General features: G+C 40.5%; 1 long non-coding RNA gene across 3 annotated transcripts in view; it reads right to left on the reverse strand.

Moving 5' to 3' along the window:
- Positions 1 to 15,532, reverse strand: part of LOC137476944 (uncharacterized) — a 193,795-nt gene that overhangs the window by 7,190 nt on the left and 171,073 nt on the right. Inside the window, exons 3-4 of one of the 3 annotated variants that reach the window (XR_011000738.1) lie at positions 12,673 to 12,855; positions 9,912 to 10,169 (exon numbers count right to left, since the gene is read on the reverse strand). The exons of 1 other annotated variant lie outside the window; for it this stretch is intronic. This is a non-coding gene — a long non-coding RNA (uncharacterized lncRNA). Of the gene's footprint in view, positions 1 to 9,911; positions 10,170 to 11,112; positions 12,856 to 15,532 lie in introns of those variants that run through there. One more of the 3 variants, XR_011000737.1, reaches the window with a different exon arrangement.

Consider the following 15,532-nt stretch of genomic DNA (forward strand, 5'->3'; position numbering starts at 1 on the left):
AGAAACAAGGTTTTTGGTCGAATTATCTGGTCCACATACTGGGAAATGCTAATAATCCACTAGCTCCTCCAGTCTTCATGGGTGTAAAATGTTGAAAAACTTCTGAGGTGAAGCACTAGGAGAGATATTTCCCATGATATTTATGGGATTTTTTTTTTTTTGTTAAGTGGAAAGGAAGGCTTTTTATTCACTGAAGAACCTTATAAGGAATCTGAATTTTCCTTCTTTTGATGATAAAATCAATAGGAGAGGGAATTTTCTAACCTGATCATCAGATCTGTTACTGAAGGCTCAATTGGTGCAGAAACACAACACACTAACAATTTTAGATGGAAGTACCATTTGTAGCTGTTAAATTACCCAAAGGATCTTTCACATGAATGCTCCGGACTGAATAGCATGTGCGTATACATTCCAGTCATGGATCCAAAACAAATTAGGAAGCTAATACACACCCTCCACTGGGACTTAATTGACCATTAGTTTCCTAGGTTCTGAAAAATCATGTCATTATATCTAACTTATTTCAACATTGCTTTTTACCCCCGTAGGATTTTAGTGCTACATGCACTTTTAAAAAAAGGCATCCTCCACCACAAAAATACTACTGCCTTTTGAGGGTGAAAGCTTCTGCCCAGCAACACTTCACAACTAGTGTGGACATTTTTACACAGGAATTGAAAGATACCATATCTCAGTACAATTACGCAGAAGAATGTAGGTCAGACAAACATAATTACCAATTACAGAGTTTAGATGAAGATGTGTCAGTAACAAGCTCACTGCTGGGAAACAGTATGGTTAGTTCTTAATAATAAATTTCCTTTAGACATCAGCCTCTCCCCAAAGATTCACACCAATAAAATGTAGCAGAAATATAACAAAATCCCTTCAAACGTCTGAAGGGAGTTTATCTTTTGGGAAGAAAACAAAAAAAACCCAAGCAGATAAAAATGGAAAGTAATTATTATTTCAGGGCTAACTGTAGCTATTCCAAAACTAGACCTTTCATAAGCAAGTTCTTGGGATTTTAGCAGTGCAGACAGTTGCACACCAGGCAGTCTGGCTTTGTGTTTGAGATCAGCAACAACCCCCTAGGAGTTTGACATCTCTAATAACACTGAAGTCTCAGTTCAATATTGAGTTAGAAAGTGCCAGTCCCAGACTCTGCAGAAATAACCCCAAATATTCTTGTCAGATCACCTTTACTTCCGTAGCCTTTGGTCTTCTGAAGCTGGTCAGTTATGCTGTGGGGTAAGATTGAACTTGAAGGTGATAAACCTAAGGAAGAGCTAAGCTTTGTGGTTTTTTTGTGAGCTCTTAACCTCCCTCTACGCAGGGCTCTGTTTGGAGCACGACAATATACTCTTGGAGCTCGGCAATATACTCTTGGCTGGTTTCCTTTGAGCAGGCAACTCTCAAACCACCTTCTGCATTCTGATGGGTGGGGAGCCAGCCCAAATTGCCCGTTAGCTGCGAAGTGCGCCCCTGATTTTATGGTTCCCTCTGTTCCTCAAGAAACACTTAATCATGTGACTCTTCGAGCCTGAAGATTTTGCAACTGTCACAAGGCTGCTCCAGACAGGTACCTCGGTCAGGTATTTGGACTTTCTTTAAACTCCATAAAAATAACAAACAAAAGGGTTGACCTTGTACTGTACGTGCATGAACACAGGATTTAAACAGATGCAGAAAAGATCAAGAATTTCAAATAGGCCCAGGAGAATGCCATTCTGCAGGAGTATATTAGGGTTCAGTGTAAAATCTCATCACAGAAAAAGAAATTAAATGAAATAAAAAATAAGTGTAAACCCCAAGAGTACTGGCAAAGATGTTGAACACTCTGCTCCAGTTCCTGTTTTCTGACACTAATCATATATATAAAAACGTGTGTCCATTTCACAGAGCAAATGACAATGCCCTTCTAATTCCAGCAGCTGTATCTCCATCCTCATTTGAAAGACATTACAGAAATGTAACACATATCAATCAAAGATACAGACAATCAAGCCCTGCACATGTGTCTAAGAAGTTTGGCACCATGAATAATTAGATTATTTTGGTTTTTATCATGCATCTTTCATTAAGCATCTGTAACTCTCAGTTACTTCCAGATCCCATCCTCATGGCTAGAACAACATCCACTTGGAAGAAACAAAGGGCAGTATTTTAGATAGGTAGAAGACAGGTATGGAAACACAGTTAGAAGTATGACACTGTTGCATACTTACAGCCATAGGTAGTGTGATGTTTATACATCGTCAAGAGACTGGATTTTACTCTAAATAAGGAAAAATATCCAAATTACAGAGGCTTTACGTGTCCACGAGATGCATTTCTAAAAAAGACATGCTGTGTTTCAAGTATGAGTTATAGGACCAGATGCTGGAATCTGGGTGAAGAATTATAGGCTGCGTTTATGGGAGGTCAGGTCGGGTAACCACAATGGCCTGAAAAATATATTAATCTCATTTGAAAGATGGAATGGAATGCAATCTTTAAGTTAATATAAATACACCATCTGCAGCAGCGAGCCCTGAGGAAGGCATCAGAATATGGAGCAATTTAGGCAGAGAGGAATGAACCAAATGTGAGATAAGGCCAAAACGAAAAGCAAAGCCTGATGTCTGTTATCCTCCGGAGAAGGTGAGGTTCAGGCCTGAATCCAGTGCATGCTTCCCAGACCTGACCCGTGGTTCTGGAGAAATCTTAATGATCTCATTAACCCTGGGTGCAATGCAGTTCATCCAAAAGAGAGTGAGGAAGTGATGGGATGACAACCTGTGCTTACGCATTTATATCAGGAAAAGATACTGCATCCAACATCAACTACTCATTTTGCAACTCATTCTGATTAACAGAGAATGTAGCAGTCGTACAGCTGGCAAGTAACATTATCCTAAGAGCTGGTAATTAAAAGTGGACAAAATTAAGACAATTGTAGCTGGTACTTCCCAATGGTTAATATCCTCCAGCTGAGGAAAATTATGAGAAAACAGTGTGTGGGAGGAAGAAATCAGAGAGGAAAACATGAATGGAAATCAGAAGTTCTTTCAGAATAGTCAGTCCATCAGCATCATCAAGGACAGACTGGCTAAGGCTCGACTACTCCAGTGATAAACTAAAAGTGTTTTAAATATTCAACAAATAGGGAAAATAAAGCAACGGACTGAAGCGAAGTAAAAATTATATTGGAAAATAAAAAGATTGTGAAGAACTAGCCCATGGCAATGCTGAGCAGGATTTTTTGAGGAGTATTTGAATTGCATATAGTATAATTGTGAACAACAATACAAAAAGCCAGACATGTTCAATAACTTTTTCCATTTGGTATTTTGAAAAGTAATATCTTGATGGTGTTTATATGAGAGCAAGGTTGAAGAAGTATTTTCCAGCCCATTAGGAAATAAGCAGGATGTTAAACATCATCCAGTAGAGATAAACATTTTTAAATCAGCAGGCCTGGATAAATAACACCCAGGGGTCCTAAAATATTTGACTGAGGAGAACTCTGGCTTGCTAATGTTAATTTTTAATACATTTTAATATCAGAGGGATTCCAGGTGACTGGAAGCAGGGTAGTAACCTGGAGGGAAAAAAAAAGCAAGTGTGAGATAGAGATAAAGAGAGAAAAGGGGAGAGAGGGAGAACAGGAAACCAAGTGCAATTACAGGGGAGTTATTGAGCAGCTAACCTCACATCAATCCCACGTAAAAGAGTGGAAAAACTGAGACAGGACTGAACTGCTAAAACATGAAAGAACAAGATTTTAATTACTGCCAGTCAATGTGGGTTTATGGAAAACAGCTCAAATAAAACTGGTTTCATGTTCTGCCTGCAAAAAAAAAAGCCAACTGTACAGATGTAGCAGGCTTTCTCGAGGCTTTAGACTTAGTGCATGACATACTTACTAGATAAACACTATATAACATGAAGGAAACTTATGTTAAATGGCTAAGACATGGCTATTTAGCATAACTCAAAACCCAGCTGCGTCAATCAGATCATCATCAAATGAGGATTCTTTACTGGCTTTCCGCAGGGCTTTGAAGTATACTTGGTGCTATTCAGCGTTTTCACTGATGCTCTGCAAGGGAATATAAAGTCAGCACTGATAGACAGATGGCTGACACAAATATTAGCAGCCTGGTAAATAACGATGAGGAGAAAATACTAATGCTGAGAGTATTTTGGGTCACTTGTTAAAGGGAGCCCATTTGAACAAAATGCAGTCAAGTACAAAGCTGATCTATAAGGCAGAGAGCAAAATAACCTGACAAGACCCTGGATCCTGGAAAGCTGTGATTCTGGAGAATGGTTTGGGAATCACGGTGGGCAAATAACATCCCATGAAAATACTAATTCCAGAAAGTCTATAAAAAAGGACAGGTTGTTTCCATCATCCATGTACCCACAAACAAGAGAGCAGCAAGCAGTAATGTGTTTCTATCTTCTCACAGTACATCTCACAGAAGTCTGGTCCAGTTTTTACCAACCTCTGTGAACAACTGAAATAGCAAGAAAGAGCAAGTGTTAGACTGACCTGATGAATGAAGGAGACACCTGACTGTGAGAGATTTAAAGACCCATCTACTGAGTTTACTGTGAAGAAAAAGATGAGTGATGTCTTGATTACACTATGTAGTTACTTCCAGAAAAGAGCTTACTGGATACTAAAGGGTTCTTACATCTGGCAGAGAAAAGCATAATGAGAACCGGTAACTGGAAGTTGAAATCAGAAATTCAAAACGGTCCCAATTTTTCAAACAGTGACAGCGATTAACCACTGTGAAAAACTTCTAAAGGAAATGATTGATTATCCATTTCCTGATGTATTCATATCAAAATTAGATGCTTTTCCAGAAAATATATTTTAGCCAAAATAAAAGCTATGCTTAATTCAGATGCAAAGTATTGGGTAACAGCACAAAATATAAAAGTCTGTGACATGTGGGAGAGAAAATATGATGACTGCATGGTCTTCTCTGAGTGCAGAATCTCTGGATATCTGCAAGAAAGTTACCTCTAATCTGGTAGAGCAATGCAATCTAGTAGAGGAAAAGATTTTTAAACCAAACTTGAACGTGAGCTAAAAATTAGTAACAAAATGACCACTAATTAACCACTGGACATGCTGATGGTACTACAACTCTAACAACTGTACATCAAGGGTGGATTTTTAAAAATAAATTTTTTAAACTGAAAAAAATGGAAAAAAAAACCCCCAAATGTGAGACAGAAAAATAACTGTTTCTAGTTTTAAGCATTGCAGACTAATTTTCTGGAAGTTGTAGAATCTTTGAAGTTTTTAAGACTTCTTTACACAAACACTTTCAGCTCCTTGGAGAAAAGGGGGCTAAGGAGCAACCTTGTAGCTCTGTACAGCTTCCTGAGGAAGGGAAGCAGAGAGAGAGGTGCTGATCCCTTCTCCCTGAGATCCAGTGATAGCATACTTGGGAAGGCTTCAAACTTATTCTAAGAGGAGGTTTTGACAGGACATTATGAAGCAATTCTTTACCAAGGGGGAGGTCAAACACTGGAACAGGCTTCCTAGAGAGGTGGTCGATGCCCCGAGCCTGTCAGCGTTTAAGGGGTATTTGGACAATGTCCTTAAGAGGCTTTAACTTCGGTCACAGAATCACAGAGCATTCTGGGCTGGGAGGAACCCACAAGGATCAGCTCCACACTGGTTGGGCAGCTGGACTAGATGATCACCATAGGTCCCTTTCAACTGGAATAGTCTATTCTATTCTATCACACTGATTCTGCTTAGGGAGGGATAGGACTAGATTACCTCCTGAGGTCCCACCTACTGCTATCTTTCTGTGCTATGGTTCAAGTAAAAGTCATGGCTGTGGTGCTAAAGGTAATGAGGATAGATAGGACCTCTGTTATGCAGAAGGTCTAATAGGATGAAAATTTGAACATTACATTATGCGATGTTACCAAACTCCTTTAGCTCAGTTACTCTAGAAGGCACATCAGCCTGCTTTTCATTATCCCGGTGTCTGAGATCAGAAATTGAGGTTCTGGTTATCTAATACCTATCTCAGTACTTACCTGCCCTGAAGCCCTGTAGCAGTTCAAGTGCTTTTTGAAAAATGGTATTTTTCAGGTCATCTGAGGCCAAATTGGATTATGGTGAACTTGAAAATTCAAAGCACCACGCAAAGGTGGCAGGGGCTAACGTGTCCTCCCCAGCAGGGACACATCTGAGTCAAGATGATTCACAACCAGGCCTGTACAAATAACTAATTTTTCAGTTTGCCAGGTGAACTTGAAGGGAGAAAAAACATTCACACTGCCCTGAAGTGAAGTTCATGTCTGTTTGTTGATGAAAAGAACTATGGAAAAAAAAAAGTTATTTTCATCAGTCTGACTAAACTGTTTTGTTTGATTTGAAATTGTTTTGTCTTTGTGGTCTGTTGCATATAAACAGAAATTTATGGAAAATTTTCTTCAAAAGTCCACCCATAACAGAATTTCTGAGTGGTGAACAAATGATTCACCTCCCAAAATTTTTGTGGCTTTGTTCAGACCTTTCTATGCATTTCAGCTTCAACAGATACACTGCTGGATCCTGATAGTATCAAAATGGATCAGAGAGTCACAGCCCTTAAAAAACTGGCCAGATACAAGCTGCAATGGAAAAGTCCAGAGAAACTCATTGGAAGGAATTACTCTCTGGAAATTTCCCCAAAAAACAACATTCAGGCAGAGAAAGCTTTGTGCTTCTCCTTAAGACTACTGGACATGCTTTGTTCTTTGCAAAGCTTTGTTCTTCTCCTTAAGACTACTGGACCTGAGTAAAAGAAAATGGAAAGTCCCACCTCTTTTTCCAGTCTCTGATACTGTTCGTTTAGCAGAAATGATGTGATTTTCTGTGTCTCCCCCTTCCCAATGCTACAGCTACACAGACATGAGCACCACAAAGTGTTACCCACCCTTCTCCAGCTCTGTACAGAAAGGGAGCTGAGTTGCTTGACTTCACATGGAAACTCCTCAGCCAAGATACATTATAAAAAAAGGTATTATTTTTAAGTTAGACAAATCTGTGTCATTAGTGCTACAAGATGTGCTTTTCAAACACATATATTGAAGAAACCACACCCTCTTGAGCACCAAATTCAGCTCAGCCTGGGATATGGCTGTGCAGAAAGAGTGCTCCCAACATTTTGGACAACCAAAGTTCAACACCTTCCCAGGAAATACAAAGTCTCTGAAAATGCAGCACAATCACAGCTGGCTGATACTTACATATATATATATATATATATATATATATATATATATATATATATATATATACATAGACACAAACACACATATAAAAAAATATATATGTATAAATACATATATATATACATACACATACATAGACACACACACACACATATATATATAAAATCTGTTTCCAAATTCTTAGAAAATTCAGAAGACTCAATCTCTTCAATGTTAGGCAATAAAAGGGAACAGATACTTAACTAAACAGTCAGAAACTGATCAGTTCTTTTCTGTGATTAAAAAACTCTAAGTTTGTGATTTTTTTTTCTTCTTTTTTTCTTCTTTTTTTTTTTTTTTTTTTTAAGAAACATGTTGATGTCCAGAGAACTTACATCAAGAGCAGAACACAGTTTTGAGTCCACAGACAGGAAGATCTTAGAATTATTTCAAAATAAGGTAATCAAAAGGCCTGAAAATCTTTTTTCTGGTTTTGTGAACAATAATCATTTTACAAAGTGAAATAAGTTAATGCAGATATGAAGAGAGAATGATAGCCCTGATTTAGGATGCCCACTTTTAGGCAACTCTGTTTTAGTTCGTGTTCAACTGTATTCAGACTTGTGCTCAATCCAAAAGGCTGAAGGGTTTAAGTGTGAGGGTTTAAGGAGCTATTTGGACTCACTATTCCTTGATTTTACTGCTTTGCTGGTGGGTACCCATAGCAAAAGCTACGATTGCGTTGGTCTGTGCACACAGTGGTGCTGCAGACCCCAGGAGAAGTCTGGGCACTGCCCAAGAGCCCCGTTCCTCCATGCAGTGCAGTGCCTTTTGTTCAAGTGCAGGCTGGGAGCATTGCACCCACTGCCAAATTTTACTCTTCAGGAGAAATGTTGGGTTTGTAGCTGTCTCCTAGAGTAAAGAATAAAGAATTTGGTCGAGGACTACATGATCTTATCTATCTTCTTTAAATTATTTGCACTACATTATTCTTTGGATGGCTAAGTATCACACCAGCCTAAAAAGAAATATAGAAATATTTCCCAAGGCGGTGTACTGCCATGATGAAAGGCGTTAGTTCATAACCTGAAATGCTCTAGCTTTTGCTTTCCACTCGACTGGCATTGACCAGACCCAGCATCAGTTCCGTTTCACAGAGCTCAACTGGATTTACCATGCCAAGAAGTAAAAAATAAAAATAATGATAACGCTTCCTTTTCGTGCCACGAAAATAGACCAACTTTGCCATATACGCCAGCTGCAAATCCCCTGGAAAATGAAGGAGCCATTTTTCCAGCGCCACATTTGAGGGCTGCACCAGGAGGGGGCAGGAGAAAGCCGTCCGTGCCTTCCCACCGAGGGAAACCCTGGCAAAACCGATTGAAAACTTCCCCAAGCTCCAAGTTAGCTTCTGTGCTCCTGGCACCGTCCCTGTGTTACACACATCAAATGATATGTGCAGAGCACTCCGAGTGTGGATTATTTGCAGGCAGAGATCCCGCAAATCCGGGTTTGTAATGCATCCCACGGTGTGATGGCCAGGCTCCCTGGCAGCCTCCAGCCTGGTCCAACTTCGCTTCCTCCCCAGTTAGCAGGAATTTTGACACGGAGATAAATGAGTTTTGGCTAATTTTCTCTTACAGCCCTTTGACGTAAAGACCATCTCAGCCTCGGCATTTGTGCAGCGCTTCCAAAGAGCCTCCCGTGCTCTGTGCAGCAATCAGAGCAGCAGATGAGGCTGAACGCGGCCGTGTACCGCTGAAGGCAGGGCAGATCGGGGCTGGTAAGGCACCTGCCTAGTGGTTGTCTGCACAGAGCAGCCCTGCTGCCCCTCAGTCGCTTGGCACCTTCAAGGGGGCTGAGCAGGTCGCAAAGGGTGCAGGGTACAGGCTGTGTCTGGATGTCTAAGTCTCAGTTTTCAGAGAAAACTACTTCAGACACCAATCTTTGGTGGGGGGAGTGAGAACTGGGTGGTGGGGGAGACTCTTAGACGTTTCAAAACTTCCAGCTTCTGGAAGGGTCAGGGAAAAAAACTAAAAAACCCCAGTCTTCTCTTGTGGTATTTGGAATTTCTGCTTTCAATCATAGCCAGAAACCAGAGATGTAAAGCCGTATGAGAATTAAATATGTAAGGGGAAAAAAAAAAGATCAACCAACCTTTGCTGAACAACAAAGAAGACTTGGCTCATGTTGGTTTCCAACTATGGGTGAAGGTTCAAGTCACTTACTTCAAAAATAAATTACTCATGAATGAGTTTTATTAAGAAACCTTGTGCTCCTATAACTCTTTCCATGTGAGGTTTTCAAGTACTTTATGGAATTAAGCAAAACAACCCTGGGAGGTAGATTAGTTCTAACATCCCCACATTACAGATGGGAAAACTGAACACTAAGTACATTTGTAGGAGAGCCAGAAATAATATTACCTAACTCTCATGTACTGCTTTTCAGCAGTAGATCTCACATCTTTACAATGGAGGAACCATTATCCTTACTTTATAAAAAGGCAAAGTGACTTGCTTGTCCTGGCCAATAGTTGAGCTGAGTGAGAGGAGCCTGTTCTTCCCAGTCCCAAGGCCTCATTTTACTAACTAAATGACCAAACCACTCTGTCTTTAATATTAAGCAATTATGCAAACACACACATTAAAAAAAAACAAAAAAACAAAAAACTAAAAAACAAAAACCACCAAAGAAAATGCATCAGGGCTGATTTTTGGAAAGCCAAAAATATGTTTTCTAATATGGAGGATTTTCTTGATTGACTGTATCTCTGTATCTCATATCCCACTGATGCATTGCATCTTTGCTTTGCTAGTGAACATGGGAAAATAAGCAAATTGAATCTTTTCACATTAATCATGTGGTATTACCTGACCACAGACGGCATCAGCAGAAAAATTTAACATCAAAGAAAACTGCTCTATGGTCCTTTTGATGTTGCAAACCTGAACACAGAGGAGATAGTTCAAGTTTTGACAGAAGTAATGACACATAAACATGGAAGGGGTCATGATGCTGCTATTTAAAAAAAAAATAAAAAAATCCAGCATCCCTCTCCCCGAAGATAAAATTTTCATTTTTACAGCCTTTTCCCTTCTTTCAGGAAGAACAAACTCTTGAGCTCTTTTGCTCTAAAACTGTCTTGCACCCAAATGCCTTTTGGCAAGATCTCTTGTCCCAGAGCAAGTCCCCAGTGAGCTGGGTGCTCAACAGACAAAATATGAAGATGGTGCTGTCCCCAGAGAGCTTTCCATCTAGATCCATTGAAGACACTGTTCCACCCCAAGAAATTCCCTGGGCTTCTTCTGGGCAGTCCCATTATTTTGGGCACAGAAATAACAGTCTAAAAGCAGGCAGTGTAGAGGCTTTTGAACCAGCAAGTAAAACAATGAAAGCTCATACACAGTTGTGGGAGGAAAAATTATGACCAAGAAACTTGTAAAGGCAAATTGAAGTTCCTGCTTTCAAGGCCTTTCTGAGCTAGAACGCTGATGGGTCAGAGGATGCTACCCTGGCCCAGCTGTAATTGGGATGCACAGTGGTGCTCATCTGAAGAAAAATGAACCTACAACAACCACATTGATGTATTACAATCATATAAATGATAAAGATTAAAAACATTGCACATAAATTATAGCTATCACCATATAGACATTTCATGAATCCTCAAAATGGGCTGAACTAAAGCCAATCTTTAAAATTATTTTGGTAGAGTCACTTGTGGAGCTTCCTTTTCTCATTCAGTCAAACATCCTTCCCACAGGCTAAGCCAAATTGAAGCCAATATTACACTAAAAGGAAGGATACACAGTCATTTACACCCGACTTAAAATTAAATTCAAATGGCATAAGAAACAAATCCCCACTTTTATTTTATGCATTTTTTCATTTTTATATCAGTTCTTAGCACAGGCAGGCAACAGAGCCAATTTCTTTTGCTCTTTGCTGTGCCCCAGCTCTCATGTGTATATTTGATGAGTCACTTCTTGCTTGTGACATGTCTTTGACACCTGCAAAACAGCCACACTGGGGCCTAGTGACTGGGTGGGGATTTTGAGATTTTTTTTTTCCACTTGCAGAGTCCTTTGAGATCACTGGAAGGAAATTCTATAAACCTGTGCTGCTACTCCTCTGAATTACAGAGAAGAGATTCCATTTGAGTGATGTAGACATTATTGCTGTTGCTGTTTGTCTGCAGAAAGCGACCTTTTACTGTGCTGAAAAGAGCCAGACACTGCAGGAACTGCTGAGGATGACACAGTGGATGTCCTCCACTCTGTTGTGAAGTCTAATAAACCTAGAGGACTTTGTGTGTGCCTGACTCTGTGGGCAGACAGAAAGCAATTATTCCTTTTTCACTTGTGCTAATTTAAGGAGAAAGGTCATTTTGAACAGCTAAGAGAGTTTCTGTAATAATATTTTACTTATTTAACCAACCCTCAGTTTTAACAGATTTATGTCTTAATGTCAGCACTAACCATCCATCCAACGACCAGAAAAATGCTTTTGTGTCAAAGTGCTATTACTCTCCCTCAAGTACAGATGTGGAAATGGAAAAGGAGAGGTATTTGAAGATTCTTCTCTGACATGGGAACAGCACTGAGATCTCCAATTTTCATGTGCTCTTCCATGGCCCTGCACTGTATTTATGCCCAGACTTAAGCTCCTTATGCCAGTGCCAGCTCAGAATGACTCCAGGGCCAGTGCCATGCTATACCACAGCTAGGGACCCATGTTGAGATTTCTACCACACTGAGGGTGGAAAAGCTGTCTTAGAGACCCAGGCTGAACCTCCATGTTGCACAGCATAGCTGCACCCCTTTCCCCTGAACAGTCCTGTTCTGTAGAGTGCAAGGAAATGTATTCATGGATTAGCTGTCTCCAGTGTGCAAAGCTGTGCTCTCCTTTGGCTCTAAAACACCTGGCCCAGGTGTGGCCAGTAAGCAGAGACTAAACACAGGGTGGAAAATGCTGCAGCTCTCAGCAGGGTCCCAGGGTTTGAGTGATACACTTGTTCAAACTCTCAGGGTTAAGCCCATTTTTATACAAGAGTTCAGTGGAAAAGCCTGCAAAGAAAACAGGACAGGAAAGTTTGTCTTCCTCTGTGCAGTAGGCTAGGGCTGCCTGCTGGGATCATCAAGGAGTTTTATCCAATACTTTATGCTCTTGCAAGGGTCTAGACTGTTGCTAAAACTCTCTATCACTCTTGGGTTTTTCCTTTGATTTTCCTCTCTTTTTAGTTGAGGTTTTTGGGGTTTTGCTGTGAGGTTGCAATGACGCAGTGGAGCCTGGGGAAGCATGGCCTGCAGCCCGTGGGTTTCTAGAGGCTGGATGACCCAGAAACTGGATACCGTGACCCAGATGGTCCTTTCCAGCCCTATGTTCTTAGGCTTACAGATACTGATAGCTGCAGGACACTCTCAAAACTAAAATACTTTTTATACTGACCAAAATGCAACCATGAAAGAAATCTCTCTTGTTTAGTCATCTGGACTGCTGCCGGAGAAAATATGAACAAGAGGTTTCCTTTAGGTCCACTGAGCAGAACCTTGCACTGTTCACATCCCTGAAGGTGATATGCTCTCATCTAAGTAGAGCATCTGCTCATTTATTGTCCCCAGGAGTCATCACCTGGAATGGGAAACATCAGGGTTTTGCTTGAGCATTCAGCATTAAGTTGTTGGCAAATCTTCACCATAACATTTTTTCTTATCTAATGATAATTTGATGTATGAGAAACCTGCCGAGTGAAAGCATGACTATTATGTGAGCAAACAATACAGCAGTATGTCCAGTATTATCTGTGAAATGTATTTCAATACCTGTGTGATTAATAATGGATTTGGAAGCACAGTGAAGTATAAATAATCCAAAACAATATGCAAACTTCTGTGAAGGAAAGGGATTAATACGAGAACCAAACAAAGCCCTGGAAAATATAGCACTCAAAATAAATTATCCAAAATGCTGGATCTTCCCTCAATGTAATTAAATAATAACATAAAACTCACAGATCAACAGCCCAGTGGTTTTCTCCAGTAAATATAAAACAAAGAAACTCGGCAGCATCAAGCTGCTTTTTAATTATACCAACCACTTCAATTGAAAAACCCTATGAGGGTTAAGGAAAAATTGCTGCTAAGGCCGGGCAGGCTTGCTCGGTTGCACAGCATTCCAGGGAGGGAATTTGGAAGCAGAAGGAGCAACTCTGTTCTACACATTTGGTCCTTTCAGCATGCACATAGGTAAAGAACCATCTTTAAAAGTGGCATCATAGTTCTGCAGCTTTCCAAAAACGCCGTGAGAAGAAATTTTACCTAAGTGCTTACTGGCACAAAGCATTTACATAAACTTAGTTCTGCTGCACGCTTCTGCTCCTCAGAAATCCTGAGATCTTCCTAGTACAAAAGTTAGTCCCAAACATCTGTGCTAAGCCAAGTCTTTGCTGATGGATGCTGTCTGCTTTGCAGGTGAGGAAGGCTGGTCCGTTCTGCTTCTGACTACAGGATGGTGCGGCACAGTCCCCCAGCAGTTCTCAAACACATCATCTCTGAAGACACCTTAAACACCATGAGTTATCCAAGTGCACACACCAGTGGGGCTGTTAGGGAACACGGCTGACCTCAAAACATGGTGCCAGAGACCAGGCAGGGTGCTGGTCCCTTCCTTGACCAACAGTCAGTAAGATTATTACTAGTCATTGTTTTAATTGCCCTACAGATTTGATTTTCTGGCTTTGTATGCTTCTCTTTTCCTTGATCTGATTCTTTTAAAACGTGCACTGGAATACAGGTAAGGAGCTAAAATTTAAAATGTAAAAAGCTAGTATGACAAGACAGCATGGGCACAAACTAAAACCTTTTTTTTACATACCCAAGACTTGCCTCAAGACAAATCTTTCACTGAGTTAAATGTTATTTGCTAAAGTAAAAAATACATAGTACAAGAGTAAGTCCTTGAAAGGAAAACAGCCTCCTAAACCCACAAACCCAAGCAAATCAAAAGACAACTTGTTCACAGAGATAAAGGGAAAAAACAGAGAGGAAAGTTTTTAACAAGGACTTTTTTCATTCTCTCTTTTTAATCTAGTATCAGTATCAAGAGCTGAATGGGGAGAGCCTTTGAACAGCACCTGCATGGGCCAGCAGTGAAGGTCACATACCAACCTACAAATCTCTCCCCCCTGGCACTGGAGAGACAGTGTTACATTCCTGCCTTTGTACTGACACGAAGTGGCTTCAAGTCCATGTCCAAGTCTAAATAGTCATGAGCTGTAACCCAATCATAACTGGTGACTTCTGTACGCTGGCCAGCAGTGGAAACTGGAGACTGCTGGTCCCCGCACTCCTGCGAACCCCTGAACGTCCTCCCTCCAGCTCGGCTTTTTCCCTTCTCCACTATCAACATCAGCTCCAATTCTCTCAGGCTGGCACTAGTTTGTTGGGAGACCTGCACAATTAAGTGTTCAGGGAAAAAACCTAACCTCCAGCAACTTTATTAAGGAGGCCTGTGGGCAGGACTAGGGGAGCAGGTTCCTTTCACCAGGTTCAATTGCATGAGAGCCTTGGAAAACTTTCTGGCAGTTTGCTGCAGGGTTATTGAGGCAATTTCTGCATGCTTCAGTCCCTTCTCCCTTCTTCTTTAAACAAAAGCTTAATGAAGGCAAGCGGAAAAAAGAACTTTCTGTCACATTTGCTGACCTGTTTTAACTTTTAAAAAGGAAAGTGATAGTGCAGTTGAAGGGTATTTTAACCATTGTTTCCAAGCTGCTTAGCCAAAGGCTGTACAGTTTGTCTAGAGCTTTAAATCACAGGCAGTGACATCTTCAGCAACATACAGGGAAGTTGCTTAGCACTTGTTGTACCACAATTATTCTTCAGAGATACACAAAATGCCTTTTTCACTGCATTGTGACTCACAGCAGTAATTCCCTTTGTAAAGGCTGTTAGAAATACTTCAGGTGAAAATACATACTCTTGAAGTACTCTACCTAGCTTTCTTAATTAGCAAATGATGTAATCTGGGGTAACAGATTGTATTTTGTTTTAAAAGAAATGTCTAAGATTAAAGGATTAGTTCATATTAATATTTTGGAGGACTTGATAGCCAAACAGAAATACACAAACAAAAGGAACAGATAATAAATGGCCCCAGCACACTCACAGTCCATGCTGCCTTCCACTGCTCCAGCTGTTTTAGTAGGGGGTCACACAGAAGATGTGTGCCCTGGTAAAGGAGGGGGGCCTGGATCAAACCCTGAAGAAGCCTTGAAAACTGTTGTGCAGGTGAGGCTGTAGAATTATCCTAC

This window comes from Anomalospiza imberbis, chromosome 7 (genome assembly GCF_031753505.1).
Source record: "Anomalospiza imberbis isolate Cuckoo-Finch-1a 21T00152 chromosome 7, ASM3175350v1, whole genome shotgun sequence".
Lineage (NCBI taxonomy): Eukaryota > Metazoa > Chordata > Aves > Passeriformes > Viduidae > Anomalospiza > Anomalospiza imberbis.